The following is a 16,040-nucleotide window of genomic DNA, read 5'->3' as shown; positions in this document are numbered from 1 at the left end:
AAGAAATGAAAATGAGCATGTTGAGTAACACAGGTATGTATGCCGAGCTCATGAGAAATGGTTTCAGTTTATGATGCCATGATTTGCGATTTTGATGTGCATAAGGTTGTAAGAGATTATGGGTAACATGAAGGTTTGGAAAATAGCCTAAGTGTTGGCCACATAGGCTAAGACATGATTGTGTATGTCAATCGTGTGAGGGACACGGCCTGGAGATACGGGCGTGTGGCCCGATCGTGGGGTTCGATGTACATGCTGACGTGATAAACAGAGAGTTACACGGTCTGAGGACACGGGCATGCCAAAGGCACACGGGCGTGTCCTTATGTCCACATGGGTGCGTGACCCTGTTTCATGGGAAAATTTCCTAAGTTTTCCCTGAAACTTTTCAATGTTCTCGGTTTAGTCCCAAATTAATTCCGATAAATGTTTTGGGCTTCGTAGACCCAAATAAGGGACAACATGCATGTGTTTGAAAGGTTTTGAATTAAAAGAGATTTTATGGCCCAGTTTTTGCATAAATGTATATGTTTAAGTCCGGTAATGTCTCGTACCCTGTTTCAGCGTCAGACATAGGTAAGGGGTGTTACATATCATGCTTAACCAGAACTCACACTTACTGAGCTTCTTGAAAAGTTTGTTCTCATATAATATTTGCAATACAATTCTTAAATGCTTATCATGCTTAGCCTCTGATCTCGAATATATCAGGATGTCATCGATGAACACTACCACAAATTGATTCAAATAAGGTTAGAAAATGCGGTTAATGATATCCACGAATGCTGCAGGTGCAAGTCTCTATAATTGATAACTTAAGACCATTAAAGAATATCGCAGAGTCAGATAATGTTGATAGAATTTTGAATAGTTGAAAACAAATAGACTTCAGAATTTAGTATCGATGATAATGAAAATCTATGTTTTCTAAATCGTTTATGTGTGCCAAAATATTCAGAGTTGAAATGAGATATTTTTGCGCAAAGTTCATAATAATGCCTATTCAACTAGTGATAGGATAAGAAAAGAAAGATATTAGAAATAGTGGCTAAATGTTTGGTGGCTTAGCAAGTTAAAACTGAGCATCTAGTTTTGTCTAGTTTGTTACAACTTGTGGTGATTCTAGAATGAAAATGAGAATGAATCATTATGAATTTAGTATTGAGTTTACCTTTGTCATTGAATAATGGGTGATAGAGTGACCAAAGTCAACATAGTTATTTTTATCAAAACAAAATACTTACAGGGTTGTATGAGATTCCTGAGAGGATTGGTCTGGTACCCTAACCTTTTCTCCGGTGAAAATTTTGAAGACCAAATTTCCTAAGAGGAGAGAGTTGTAACAACTCAATTTTCAATGGTGTAGGAAATTATGGTTATTGAAAACCCATTTTCGATGTGTGGGTTTATAAATAATATTATTTAATATTTACGAGAATATTATAGTATTATATAGAATTTCAGTCTACTAATTTTTGTTTAATTTCTAGTTAATTGTAGTGTAAGGACTAAATCGTAAAAGTTGTAAAAGTTAATCACTATTGATTTTTATTTGTTAAAAGGGCTAAATAATATTAGATCAAGGTTCAAATTGGCAATTAGGCCATTTAAACTAGTAGTTGTCAGTTGGTTCTTTATTTTAAGTAATATATATGTTAAAATTTTATTTAAACTGTTATTATATGTTAAAGTTAAAAAAACAAAAAGGTTATCATCTATTAAGTCTTCTTCCATTGAAATTTCAAGGGAAAACATGAAGAAGCCATTTTTGGATGCTCTAAACAATCAAACCTTGCATGGTAAGCCTTTTAGAGACCTTTTTTGTAAATTTCATATTTTCAAGATCATGGTAGCTTGATTTAGCGAACCCGTATTTTATTTTTTAAAAATGTTAAAGTTTCAAAATGTTACCATTGATAAATGTTTGAACTTTAGGTGTTAAAATGTTAGCTTTTAAAGCTTAGATATGAAAAAAGACTAATTTGTAAAGTAAAAATTATTGTAGACTGTGATTTGAATCAATCGGAAGATAATCGAGAAAAAAATGAGAAATTGCATATTAGTCCCTGACACCTTGTCTGTTGCTATTTTTGTCTGGTTGGTTCATATTAGACTTAATTTATGAATTGATGATATATTTGTATTATATTATTTTGTTTTTTAGTTGAATTTTCATGTATATATATATAATGTTTTTGGCATCAAAAGGACTACACCGAAAAATATAAGATTAATGATAAATATGAATAGATACACAATATCAAATGGGTGTAAATTGTTATACGAATTGAAGATATGTAGATATGTACAAGATGATTTTATAATGTTTAAAAGGTATATGAATTGCTATTTGAAATATGAAAAGTGCATACTGTTACAAAGATGGAATTGATACGAATCTAATAATAGTCCTGAGTGAACTTAGTAAACGATGAGGATACGAATGTCATACTATTAGGGTCCCAAAAAGGAAAATAGGTGTTGTGATCAGGGATTAATTTGATGGCTTGAGGTCTAGCATGTGTTCCGAATTCTCTAAAGCTAGTGTTAGCAGCATCAAACTAAGCTAGTGTTAGGAACCTTGATATGAAGCTAGTGTTAGCATCCCAAATATATCAACATATGTGACGCCTCAAACCCAAATTTCGAATATCACATTAGCCACCGAGGTGACTCTCTATTTAAAACTTTATGAACCACACCAACGAACCGTACACATCACACATTTGCAAAATATTTCATATAGGAAATTAGACCTAAGTGCATGCTTTTCTAAATTAAACATTTATTTCACACAATCAAAAGGTATAGGGCGTACCTTAATACTCGTCCTCCCTTAATTGTAAAAATTTGTTAGTTAGTTTAGTTATCATTAGATTAATAACGTAATAAAATCCATCTAAATAGGCAATCAAACACACAATTATAATGTTAAAAAATCCCCAAAAAACAAAACAGTCCGTAATGTCTGTTCACAACCTGCTGAAAATTTTATTTAAAAAGCCTAAGTGTAATTTTAGTACTAAACCCCTAGAACCCACATTGCCTTCACTTCGGAGTTTAAAAGCTCAACACACATACCCTAAAATAATTTCCTTGTGATGGATCACCGATTTACCACCCTCCTCGCTAACCTACGAACTATTTATTAGAAAGGTAAAGTAAGGAGTGTGAGATTGTTAAAGTTTAGTGAGCACACATGCATACAACACAAATATTCCCACTAGACATGTTAGGATTTAAACATACTTTAACAATTCACATATAACACAAATTACATACTCAACACAGTGATATATTGGCAATTCGTGAATATGAAACATAGTCAAATTGTAACAGCCCATTTTCAATGAAGTCAGAACAGTAATTTCGGGACCACAAATTTGAGCCCCAAAAAATTATTTTCTTATTATTTTATGGTATACTGTGTGACAGGAATATCGTATAAAAATTTTGTTAAGAAAATTTTACCGATTACATGATTAATTGAGAAAAGGACCAAATTGCATAAAATACAAAAGTTAAATTCTAATAGCTAAAGGGATCAAATAGCTATGGAATTCAAAATTGGAGGTCCTTATATGACAAATAGACCATTAAGAGGAGTTAGTAGATAAGTATGATGATTCATCCATGGAAAATTAATTAAAAAAAAAGACTAAATTGGAAAGTAAAAATAATAAAGGATGATAAGTAATTAAATAATGAAAATATCATCTTTTTCATCATCTTTCCCCCTTTTTTTTATGGAAAACCTAGCTAAGAGAAGAGAACACAAGCAAGATTATTTGGCTTAATTGGGTAAGTAATCTTGTCCCCATTTTAGTAATTTTAATATTTCCGAGATCGTAATAACTTAATCTAGCTATCTTGGGGATTAATTTGTAAACTTATCAAAGTAACAGGGTCTTTCCATGGATGAGTATGTATGAATTATGAAGGTTTATGGTAGAAAATGAAAGGTTGTTGATAGATTAAAAAACTTTTGTAAAGGGAATTTTGATAAAATTGTGATTTAGGGACTAAATTGTAAAGATGCAAAATTTATGGAAAAATTTTGAATTTTATGAAAAACATAGGCTGTTATTGTGACATATGAAATTTGGCTAGTCTTAGAATAAGGATTAAATTGCATGAATTTCATTTTTCGAGCCTAAGGACAAAATCGTCATTAATTAAAAGTATAGGGGAAAATGATAATTTTGCCTAAGATGTGAATTGGATTGAATTGAATGTTGTATAAAATATATGAATTGTGTAATTATGATGTATATGAAATTGATTACATATCTGACAAAGCCCGATAAATGTTAAGTCCCGTTTAAATAAATGAAATTCGATGGATACAAGATTCCTGAATTGGTTGTGGTCTTGCATATGTTGCGTACCCACCATAGCTAGAAAGAGTGTCCCGCTATTAGCCCGCTCGCTCTTCCCATTATATGGTTCTTGCAAGATCCCTGTTAATAACTCTTCGCAGCATCTCGATCAGTTGTGATCCTGCATGTGTTGTGGACACACCGCAATTAATGGCTCTTCGGAGCTACATGTTATTGGCTTGCATGAGCTTCCTAATTATGGATCTTATGAGCTTCCTGCTATACAGCTCGTATAAGCTTCCCATTACATGGCTCACATGATCTTCCTATTATATGGCTCGAGAGAGGGCTTCCCAATTGTGTGCTTTAATGAGCACCTCTAAATATGAATTGACGGATTACAGATTTGTACACTTCTTGCCTACTACCCAGGTATCCACCGATATTTTAAATGATTCAACGGGCAAAATCCTGATATGAGAAAATAAATGAATTCAAGGTGAAATGTTACCTATATATACACGAAATGAAATTTGATGTAACACCCCTCACCCGTATTCAACACCGAAATAGGGTTACGAAACATTACCGAACTTATAAAACAATTATACAATCACTTCGTCTACATTTTCACAATTCATGCAATCATCATTCAATCTCAATCATAATGTCCCTAATACGAGCTTACGAGCCTCTAAACATGTTTTGGAAGTTGTTCGGGACTAAACTGATAACTTTGGAAACTTTTTGAATACTTAGAAAATTTTTCTCAAAACAGGGGACACACGTCGGTGTGGCCCAGCCGTGTCCCTCACAAGGCCAAAGACATGCCCATGTCAACGGCCGTGTGGACATTCAAAATAGGAGCACATGGTCGTGTCCCAGCCCGTGTTCGACCCTGTGTAACTCTCTGACTTGGGTCACACGGCCAACACACACGCCCATGTGGCTAACCCGTGTGCCCTAAAAATGGCAATACACGCTCGTGTGAATGGCCGTGTGCTAGGCCGTGCCAATCCTGTAGGGTATACTGACTTATGCCAAACGGCCATATCACACGCTTGTGTGTGATACCATGTGGAGCATACTAACTTGGTTTTTAAATCAACACCAAGGGACACACTGCCGTGTAACATAACCGTGTGTCACACATGGCTGAGACACACACCAGTGCCTTTGCTCATGTGGACAAAAATAGGCTATTTACTAAGCCAATTTTCCACCCAAACTTGTTCACACCTACACCCAAATCAGATGGTACAAACATAGCATAAGTGGCATCCAATTCAACCACAATCAAGGCTAAAACATACCATTTCAATACCAACAACTAACATGCTTATAATCCCATGTTTTACTCAGTCAAAACATGCCAATTTCACATATTCAAATCAACTAATTAAACTTTTCCAAACATGCATCATCATGCACCAATTCACAAGCACATAACTTCTCAATTATCAACCATTTGATATCTATAAAACTCACTATTGAAAATGCATAACATGACCAACTTCATCACACAACATATATCATTTGTATACATATAAACATATCCAAATCAACCAAAATAAACCAACTCACATGGCCAAATATACAAACCAAACCATAAACATTTACAAACCAATTCAAATAGCTACTTTCATAAGCACCGTGACAAACCGTAATTTATACATATTTTTACCCCATGTTTAATGCATTTTATGGATGATTTTCCATTAGAATTGGTGAATTCGATGCTCCTAATGCTCTAATTTCATGTTTTATACTTAGGAGAGCATAGGAGAGCAAAAGGAACGAGAAACGGGCCAAAAATGGAGAAAATGGGCCAAAGTATGAAATCAACACGGCCTGGACCTCCTAACACGGGCAGACCACATGGCCGTGTCAATTTGGCAAGCTCGAGCATGGCCTGAAGTAATTGCACACGGGCTTGTCCCTTCCGAAAAATGCTAATTTTGAGGGCTCTTAGGCTTTCCAAAGCCTATAAATACACCCTAGAGGAGGAAGAAAAGATATGCACAGAATAGGGAGTAAGGAATTACTCCAAGGAAGCCAATTGATCCATCTCAGAAGTCAGATTCATCATTAAGACTGAAGATCTCTCCTCAATTTCCCTTTCCAGGAGTTTTGGGTTTTCTTTATGTTTTGTATTCTTTATTATTCTGAGATGTTTTCTCATTTAGTTATAAACTAAAACCCATAAATACCTAAGGGGAATGAAACCTAAAACGAATCTTGTTATTATTTTCTGAACTGTATGATAAATATTTAACTTATTCTTAATTATGTGTTCTTAATTCTTGTTTTGATATCCCAGGATACTGATTCAAGATAAGCTCTTATTTAGAGGAGGAATAGACCCTGTCTAAGAGTACATTTGCCATAATTAAGCGGAGTTGATTGCGCGCCTAGACCTAGGGTGACAAGATTTTGTCGGATTAGGGTGAAACCTAATAAGGGGATCCATAGATCGAGTTAATACAACCCTAGGGTGTTAATTAAGAAAGGTCTCAATTATTCAATCTAGGGATTAGACGTTATTAGTCTTGAATAGGAACAATAACATAACTTAGGGATCTCTACATAACAAGTTAAATGAATAAATCATCTGATTCGGAGCCAGAATAACAAGTACAGTCTAGGTGGATTTTTCCTTAGGTATTGTCTTAATTCAATCGATTTTCCCAAAAGAAATTCCCCAATTTTATTCTCTATGAGTTTTTAGTTTAGATAATTAGTTAGTTAAAATAAATCCTCTTTATTCTTAGGCTAGATAATAAAAAGATAGTCATTACTAGTACTTTTAGTTCCTTTGGGTTCGACAATCCGGTCTTGCTAAAACTATACTACTGTTCGATAGGTACACTTGCCTAAATCGCGATAATAGTTAGTTTCAAGATTGATTAATTATAAATATTTAAAATCTATCACAAAATCATGCGATCAAGTTTTTGGCGCCGTTGCCGGGGAACTTAGATATTAGGAACGCTCAATTTTTATTACTTTAGCCATTTATTTTTCTTTTAATTTAATTTAATTTAATTATTATTTATTAATTTACTTTTCTTTCTTTTGGCAGGTTTTTATAGTTTATGACTAGAAGAAACCCGTCAGGACCATTACTTTTTGACGAAGACATCGATCGCACAGTTTGCAGAAACCAAAAAGAAATAAGGCGAAGCTTAAGATACACAGAGAATGAGCAAGAGGACGATACTCAACCCCTAACTAAAGAGATGGCTGAAAACCAAGACAATCAGCTACCTCCTGTAATTGCAGTTAATCAAAATCCTGCTCCCCGCACTATGTATGATTATGCTAAACCTTCTTTAACAGGAACTGAATCAAGCATAGTTAGACCTGCTGTAGCTGCAAATATGTTTGAACTAAAACCTAACACAATTCAAATGATACAACAGTTCGGTTTGATAGTTTGTAGGATGAAGATCCCAACGCTCACTTAGCAAACTTTTTGGAACTATGCGATACATTTAAAATCAATGACGTTTCTGATGATGCCATACGTCTTCAGTTGTTTCCCTTTTCGCTGAGGAACAAGGCTAAACAGTGGTTGAACTCGTTACCACGAGGGTCAATCACCACTTGGGAACAAATGACTAAAAAAATTCTATTAAAATATTTCCCACCGGCTAAAACGGCTAAATTACATAATGATATCTCTTCGTTTTTGCAGATGGACTTAGAAACTCTTTACGATGCATGGGAGAGATACAAGGACTTACTAAGAAGGTGCCCTCACCATGGGCTACCGCTTTGGCTACAGGTTCAAACGTTCCATAATGGCTTGACTCCTTCGACTCGACAAATGGTTGATGCAGCTGCTAGTAGAACCATCAATAATAAAACACCTGAAGATGCCTATGAATTTATAGAGGAGATGCCACTGAATAACTATCAGTGGCAAGTCATGAGGACTAAGCCAACTAAAACAGCAGGCGTTTATAACGTCGATTCGGTTACTATGCTGTCAAACTAGGTAGAACTTCTAAATAAAAAGATTGATGATTTACTTGGTTCTACTCAGGTACATCCAGTAATGAGGTGCGGCACGAATGGAGGAGGAGCATGCACAGAGTATCAACCCTTCAACCATAGCACCAAGGAGGAACAAGTCCAATATATGGGTAACAATAACTTTCGATCCCAAAATAACCCATATGGTAACACTTATAATGCAGGTTGGAGGAACTATCCCAATTTCTCGTGGGGCGGTCAAGGACATCAAAGACCACAATATCCTCCGGGTTTTCAACAACCACCCTATCAACAGGAAAAGAAGCCGAACCTTGAAGAGATGCTCACAAATTTTATCTCGGTGTCAAAAACCCGTTTCTAGAATACCAAGACAACACTTAAAAATCAACAAGCATCAATCCAAGGGCTCGAAACTTAGATAGGCCAGCTTTCCAAACTAATCTCCGAACGACCACAATGTAGCTTGCCAAGTAATACTGAACCCAACCCAAGGGAACAGCTCAACGCAATTAATATTTAAGATGACGAAGGAGTCGTTGAGCCTAAGCCAGAACCGAGGCAAGACACTGTGGTAAGCAAAGGTCAAGGTGAGGTAGGTCATAATAAAAACAAATCAATGAACATCGAATATAAACCTCGTGTGCCATACCCCAACGCAACAAGGAAAGACCGCTCAGATGAACAATTTGGTAAATTCTTTAAACTCTTAAAAAAATTACATATTAACTTACCGTTTATTGAAGCCTTATCGCAGATGCCAAACGCAATGAAATTTTTAAAGGAGTTTTTAGCAAATAAGCAGAAGTTGGACGAGGCATTGCATGTGGAGCTAAACGCAGTCTGCTCAGCTATTCTCCAAAATAAACTACCCAACAAACTAAAAGATCCAGGGAGTTTTACGATTCTTTGCTTAATTGGCGGTTTAGATGTTAATAATGCATTAGCTAATTTAGGGGCTAGTATCAACGTCATGCCTTACAAAATGTTTAAGCAACTAGGTCTCGGGAAACCCAAACAGACTAGGATGAGCATTCAATTAGCAGATAAAAATATAAGATTCCCTAGGGGTATTACTGAAGATGTGCTAGTTAAAATTGATAAATTTATATTTCCCGTTGACTTCATTGTTTTAGATATAGAGGAGGATAGCAACACTCCTTTAATTCTTGGAAGGCCTTTTTTAGCAACCGCTAAAACAATTATTGATGTTGGCACAGGTGAACTTACACTCCATGTGGGAGACAAAACAATCACCCTTCAAGCTCGCAATTCTGGCAACACATCGAAAATTGAGGGTGATCGTTTAACCTATTCTACTAAAACTGACAATATGGTACAACCTACTTTGCAGGAAATGAGTCTGAAGGAAGTACATGAGCCATTCTCAAACAATAGTAGAGGACATATTCATGAAGAACAAAGGCTACAAATTGAGGAGCTAGATGAATGGTGGATGCATAAACCAAGAACACACGATAAACCAAAACTAAGCCAGGATGAGCTCAATACCATTCCAAATCAACTTACGGTTGGAGATAGAGTCTTATTAGATGCCGCAGATCCCCACATTGTCACTACCACACCGAATGAAGAAATCCCTCTTATGGTACTCCGCATTTTCCCATTCGGTACAGTCGAGGTGAGTCATCCCAAGTTTGGCACTTTTAAGGTAAACAACACCCATTTAAAACCTTATTTTGATGAGATTGATAGCAGGAATGAGGAGTATAAACTCCTCAAACCACCATGATCACTCAACGGAAAGGTAAGTCGAGCTTAGACTATAAATAAGTGCTTCTCGGGAGGTAACCTGAGCACTAACTGTATTAACTTCTTTAAATTTTAGTCTTGAACACCTAACTTACTAACGGAGCTCTTGAATTCAGGTTTTCCACAGAGACACGGCCAAGCACACGGGTGTGCTTAGGGCCGTGTGAAAACAGAGCAAAGATTTCCCCAAACACGGGCTATGATAAAACGCCACGGCCATGCGACATAGCCATGGTCGAGCTTGCCAAAACAACACGGGCGTGCAACATGCCCGTGTGGAAGAACCGTGGGTGAACCTGTAAAAACAGCATGGGTGTGCAACACGCCAGTGTCTAGCACACGTGGTCAAACCTATTAGATTGACACAGGCGTGGGTCTTCATACACAGGCGTGGGAGAAGCGAACAACGCCATACACGGCCGTACGACACGGCCGTGTGAACCCATACGCCCAAGAAATACAGCGTGTACTAAATGTCAGACGCCCCCAAATTCAAAATTCGCGAACCATCCAGCGATGAAGATGTTAAAAAACATTTATTTATTATTTTATGTTTTTAATTTTTATTAAAACTACTTCTTATTTTTATTAGATTTTAGAATTTTATTTTTAATTACCAATTTCGATTATTTCTTTATGAGTAATTATTCTTCCTAATATCCCCTAAAAAGTTCCTGATTTTAACACAGTTATATAGAGCTCTTAAGCTCATCATCACATAAGAACTAAAAACTCCACCGGGAAAGGTTCTCCACGACTGCCATGTGTTGATCGACCACGACCATAGCTACCACTAGATATAATATACTTTTGAGGCAGGAATTATGGACTAATAAACCTCTACCACCGCTGGAGTATCCTCCTCCACTCTCGCACCGATTACTCTCCAAAACTCCAGTTCGAGGAATTCATCATGCAGGAATTTTCACTTCTCTCCTTATCTTATTTTTATATTCTAATATCTATCTTTGTACATTGAGGGCAATGTACATCTTAAGTGTGTGGGGGGGGTATTCATTTCATTATCAGAAAAATCCCTGAATGACTGCCTTGTTCTCTTGGAAAGCTCTCATATCGTATTTAGGATAAATTTTGATTGATTTATGATTTTGATTGATATATCTTGAATTAAAACATAGGCATTTATGCATTGATTGTTTAAACCTTAAGACATTAGAGAATCAAGCATGATAAGTTGATTTTTAGGAATTTAAAATTTTAGGTTGTTTCCCCAAAGTTTAGGTATTACTTCGAGTTGGAATTCACAAGTTTTAAACATCAAAAAGCCATAATTTTTGTGAGATTTTTGAGCCTTTTGAGCATCTATTAATTCTTTAATGCTCACTTTTATTTTTGCTTTCAGTGCGTCAGTATTGAACTATTATTCTAGAACTTGCTTGATTATGCATGTTAAGAGCACACCATTTGATTTGATATGTCAAAATGATTAAGGCACTTAGGATTAACCCACTCATGCCTTGAAAAGCCTACCTCCACCATTAACCCCTCGTAAACCCCTTTGAGCCTAACAAGCCATTTCTTGTATTACCCTTAATATTAACCCTTAACCCATTTTTTATTGAAATCACCTCAATTATTTTTGATCCCTATTTTTGTCGAGATTTGAGTTGAATAAATTGCTTAGCTATGTCTTTTTCTTAATAGTTAGTCTATGTTATTTAACTTGTTCTTAAAAAAAATGTGTATACATCTTAATAGTAGTAATCTTCTGAGCTAAAGAAGTTAAATTCCATTTTCTTAGAAAAGCTCTGTTGTATGCAAGTGATGATTAAATTTTTTTTTCTAGTTAAGTAATTTTTCAACTCAATCTCGATTCTAACCCTTTCTTTCAGCTTATGACCACACCCCCTAACCAAGCCTCATTACAACCCTCTAAAGACCTTTTGATTGATGTATCATCTTAAATTATAGTGGTAGGGATTTGATTTTTATGCAAGCCTATGGTAATGATTTTTCATTATTGACTATTAAGTGCTTCATTTATTGTCCATAAACACCTCGAATGATTTGAGTGAATCTTTAGTGAGGATGTGAAACTCTGTAATATTCTGAATCAAAGGTAATTACTTAGATGAGGGGAGACACCTATGTTTGCATGATTAAATACTCAACTTGGAATGTTTGAAACTTTTATGTTCTTTTAGTTGAATTCTCAATGTATGATTACCTATGGATTATTTTGAGATATTATCGATAGAAATTATAAGTTGAGAAGAATTTATTTTGATTATGAGTTGAGAATTTTGCTTGAGGACAAGCAAATGCTTAAGTGTGGGGGTATTTGATAAACCGTAATTTATACATATTTTTACCCCATGCTTAACACATTTTATGGATGATTTTCCATTAGAATTGGTGAATTCAATGCTCCTAATGCTTTAATTTCATGTTTTATACTTATGAGAGCATAGGAGAGCAAAAGGAACGAGAAACGGGCCAAAAACAGAGAAAATGGGCCAAAGTACGAAATCAACACGGCCTGGACCTCCTAAAAAGGGTAGACCACACGGCTGTGTCAATTTTGCAGGCTCGAGCACGGCCTGAAGTAATCGCACACGAGCGTGTCACACGGGCATGTCCCTGCCGAGCCCAAGTTGAGTCCAATTTGGAAAAGGCTAATTTTGAGGGCTCTTAGGCATTCCAAAGCCTGTAAATACACCCTAGAGGAGGAAGAAGAGAGACACACAGAATAGGGAGTAAGGAATTACTCCAAGGAAGCCGATTGATCCATCTCAGAAGCGGGACTCATCATCAAGACTGAAGATCTCTCCTCAATTTCCCTTTTCAGGAGTTTTGGGTTTTGTTTATGTTTTGTATTCTTTATTATTCTGAGATGTTTTCTCATTTAGTTATGAACTAAAACCCCTAAATACCTAAGGGGAATGAAACCTAAGACGAATCTTGTTATTATTTTCTGAATTGTATGATAAATATTTCACTTGTTCTTAATTATGTGTTCTTAATTCTTATTTTGATATCCCAGGATACTGATTCAAGATAAGCTCTTATTTAGAGGAGGAATAGACCCTGTCTAAGAGTACATTTGTCATAATAAAGTGGAGTTGATTAGGCACCTAGACATAGGGCGACAAGATTTTTCCAGATTAGGGTGAAACCTAATAAGAGGATCCATAGATCAAGTTAATGCAACCCTAGGGTGTTAATTAGAGAAATGTCTCAATTATTCAATCTAGGGATTAGACATTATTAGTCTTGAATAGGGATAATAACATAGCTTAGGGATCTCTACGAAACAAGTTAAATGAATAAATCGTCTGATTCAGAGCCAGAATAACAAGTACAGTCTAGGTGGATTTTTCCTTAGGTATTGTCTTAATTCAATCGATTTTCCCAAAAGCAATTCCCCAATTCTATTCTTTGTGAGTTCTTAGTTTAGATAATTAGTTAGTTAAAACAAAACCTCATTATTCTTAGGGTAGATAATAAAAAGATAGTCATTACTAGTACTTTTAGTTCCTTTGGGTTCGACAATCTGGTCTTGCTAAAACTATACTACTGTTCAATTGGTACACTTGCCTACATCGCGATAATAGTTAGTTTCAAGAATGATTAATTATAAATATTTAAAACCTATCACGAAATCACGCGATCACCCCACATTTATCAAAATGACCAAAGTCCCTATACATGCCATATGACCCAAAACTTAATTTCAAAAGTACCAAGTGATAGTTGGATAGTGTGAAGTGATCTCCGACGGTCCCCGAATCTGAGCTAGTTTTGAATTCACTATAAAACATAGAGAAATACACAAAGTAAGCTCTATAGCTTAGTAAGTTCGTATAACAGTTAAGATCAACTTACCAAATGTGCACAATTTAAACAAATAAACATAATATACAATTCACATATGGAATCATCATCTTATCACAATTTCATTCCCAAAATTAGTTATCACTTTCATAATCTCCTTATTTCAATGCTTGTACGGTTCACGTACATACTTGTACCATTCTGCATCAAACCCATTCTCGTCCACATCTTTGACATACCCGTTGAACCATTCGAAATATTATTGGATACTCGAGAGATTCACACAATAATTGCCAAATAAACAGCCGAAGCTATATCAATCTTGCACACTAAGTGCCAATATATATATATATATATATAGCCGAAGCTATTTTAATCTCGCACACCAAATGTAAATATATATATTCAAAGTTATCTCGATTTCACACACTAAGTGCCCACAATTAGCCGAATCGTCTTCAAACATGACTATAGCCTCAAATACACAACTTATGCAATATCAAAGCATTTAAAGCATAATTATAACAATGCTTATTACATTTGCACTTACCTCGAATCTAAAAATGACGACACAAGTTGATTAGTCGATAACTTTGTTTTCCCCCTGTTCTAACTCCGTGTTTCACTTTTCTTGATCTATATGATATCAAATTTAGCTTATTTAATAATCCCTCTATTCAATTTAGTCCAAAACACACTTTAAAGTACTTTTACCCATTTTCCCCATTGTTTCACCACTATTTAGTCCTTATTTCATAAAAACACAATTTCAAGCAATTCAATCACAACGCATGCTAGCCAAATTTCAATTAGGTCCCTAGTAACCCATAATTTTCATTTATTTCACATTGTAACCACAAAGTTTCCACATTTCACAATTTAATCCCTAATTTGCATTTTCACTAAAAATCATTTTATAAAAATTGTATAACTCACAACCAACATTCATAATCTATCATCAATGTAACATCTCTAACCCATATCTGTCGCCGGATTAGGGTTGAAGGCGTTATCATACAAATCAGAACATTTTACAAACAATTCATATACATCATCCACAATCATAATCAAACATTTTCATAGAGTCCCTTATATAGGTCATCGAGACCTTAAGCATGCATTAAAAAGGGGTCGAGACTAAACGAGCTCATAGAAAATTTTTCAAAACTTAAAAATTTTTCAAAATTGTACAGGTCACACGCCCGTGTGAATAGGCCGTGTGCCTCACATGGCTTTAAACACGCCAGTGTGTCTAGGCCGTGTCAAAACAAGGCATACACACTAACTTGTACACACTCCCGTGTCTCTGCCCGTGTAGGCCATTTGCATGGCCAAATTGCCACCCATTAAGGGTCATCCCTACAAGCAACAAATAGGCATCATATTTTCAACCAATTTCAGACCTAAACATACATCATTCATATCATATATTCATCAACCTATTTCATTAATAATTCATAAATCAAAACATAACATTCATAAGATAAAGACATACCAAAACATATGATTTGTAACATCAATTTACCTCATTCATTCTCATGCCAATTTCTTACCAAATCTACAATCAAACATATACCAAAAACTTACCAAATTGACCATTTCTTTTGGCCAACCAAAAACACCTCATAATAGCAACATTGCATCACATATCATATACCAAATTCAAACCACAAGTTTAACCATAAACTAGCCATATCACATGGCATGATATACACATTACAAAACATATCCTAATACTTCTAGCCTATACATGTCATACTTCAATAATTACACTTTCAAAAGGTACCAAAATATAGTTCGATAGTGTGGTGATGATCCTCGACGATTCCTGAGCTTTTGGTAGCTTCGATATCTATAAAACAATTGAAAGACACACAATGTAAGCTTTCAAACGCTTAGTAAGCCATATACAAATAAACTTAACAATATAAATATATAAGTATCATAATATACATATACTCCTTAACCAAATGCTAGCACAAAACACATAGCTCCAATGCATTTCACATATTCCCCATTCATTTGCACATAATGCATATTTTCTTATACTTTTGTTACATATAATCACTTGATCACAAAGATACATATACTTACCTTTCAACATCAAATAGGATATACAATTTCAAATGCACCTGAATCGGATACACATTTCATATA

General features: G+C 35.2%; 1 non-coding gene across 1 annotated transcript; it reads right to left on the bottom strand.

Annotated features, from left to right (window-relative positions):
* Positions 1-7,984: 7,984 nt before the first annotated feature.
* On the bottom strand, positions 7,985-8,090 carry LOC128289846 (small nucleolar RNA R71). Its single transcript, XR_008279489.1, has one exon. It is a non-coding gene; the product is annotated as a small nucleolar RNA R71 (small nucleolar RNA).
* Between the last annotated feature and the right edge of the window lie 7,950 nt (positions 8,091-16,040).

Source organism: Gossypium arboreum, chromosome 2 (assembly GCF_025698485.1).
Source record: "Gossypium arboreum isolate Shixiya-1 chromosome 2, ASM2569848v2, whole genome shotgun sequence".
Lineage (NCBI taxonomy): Eukaryota > Viridiplantae > Streptophyta > Magnoliopsida > Malvales > Malvaceae > Gossypium > Gossypium arboreum.
The sequence above is the reverse complement of the archived record's forward strand: the minus strand, read 5'-3'. Positions and strand labels throughout refer to the sequence as shown.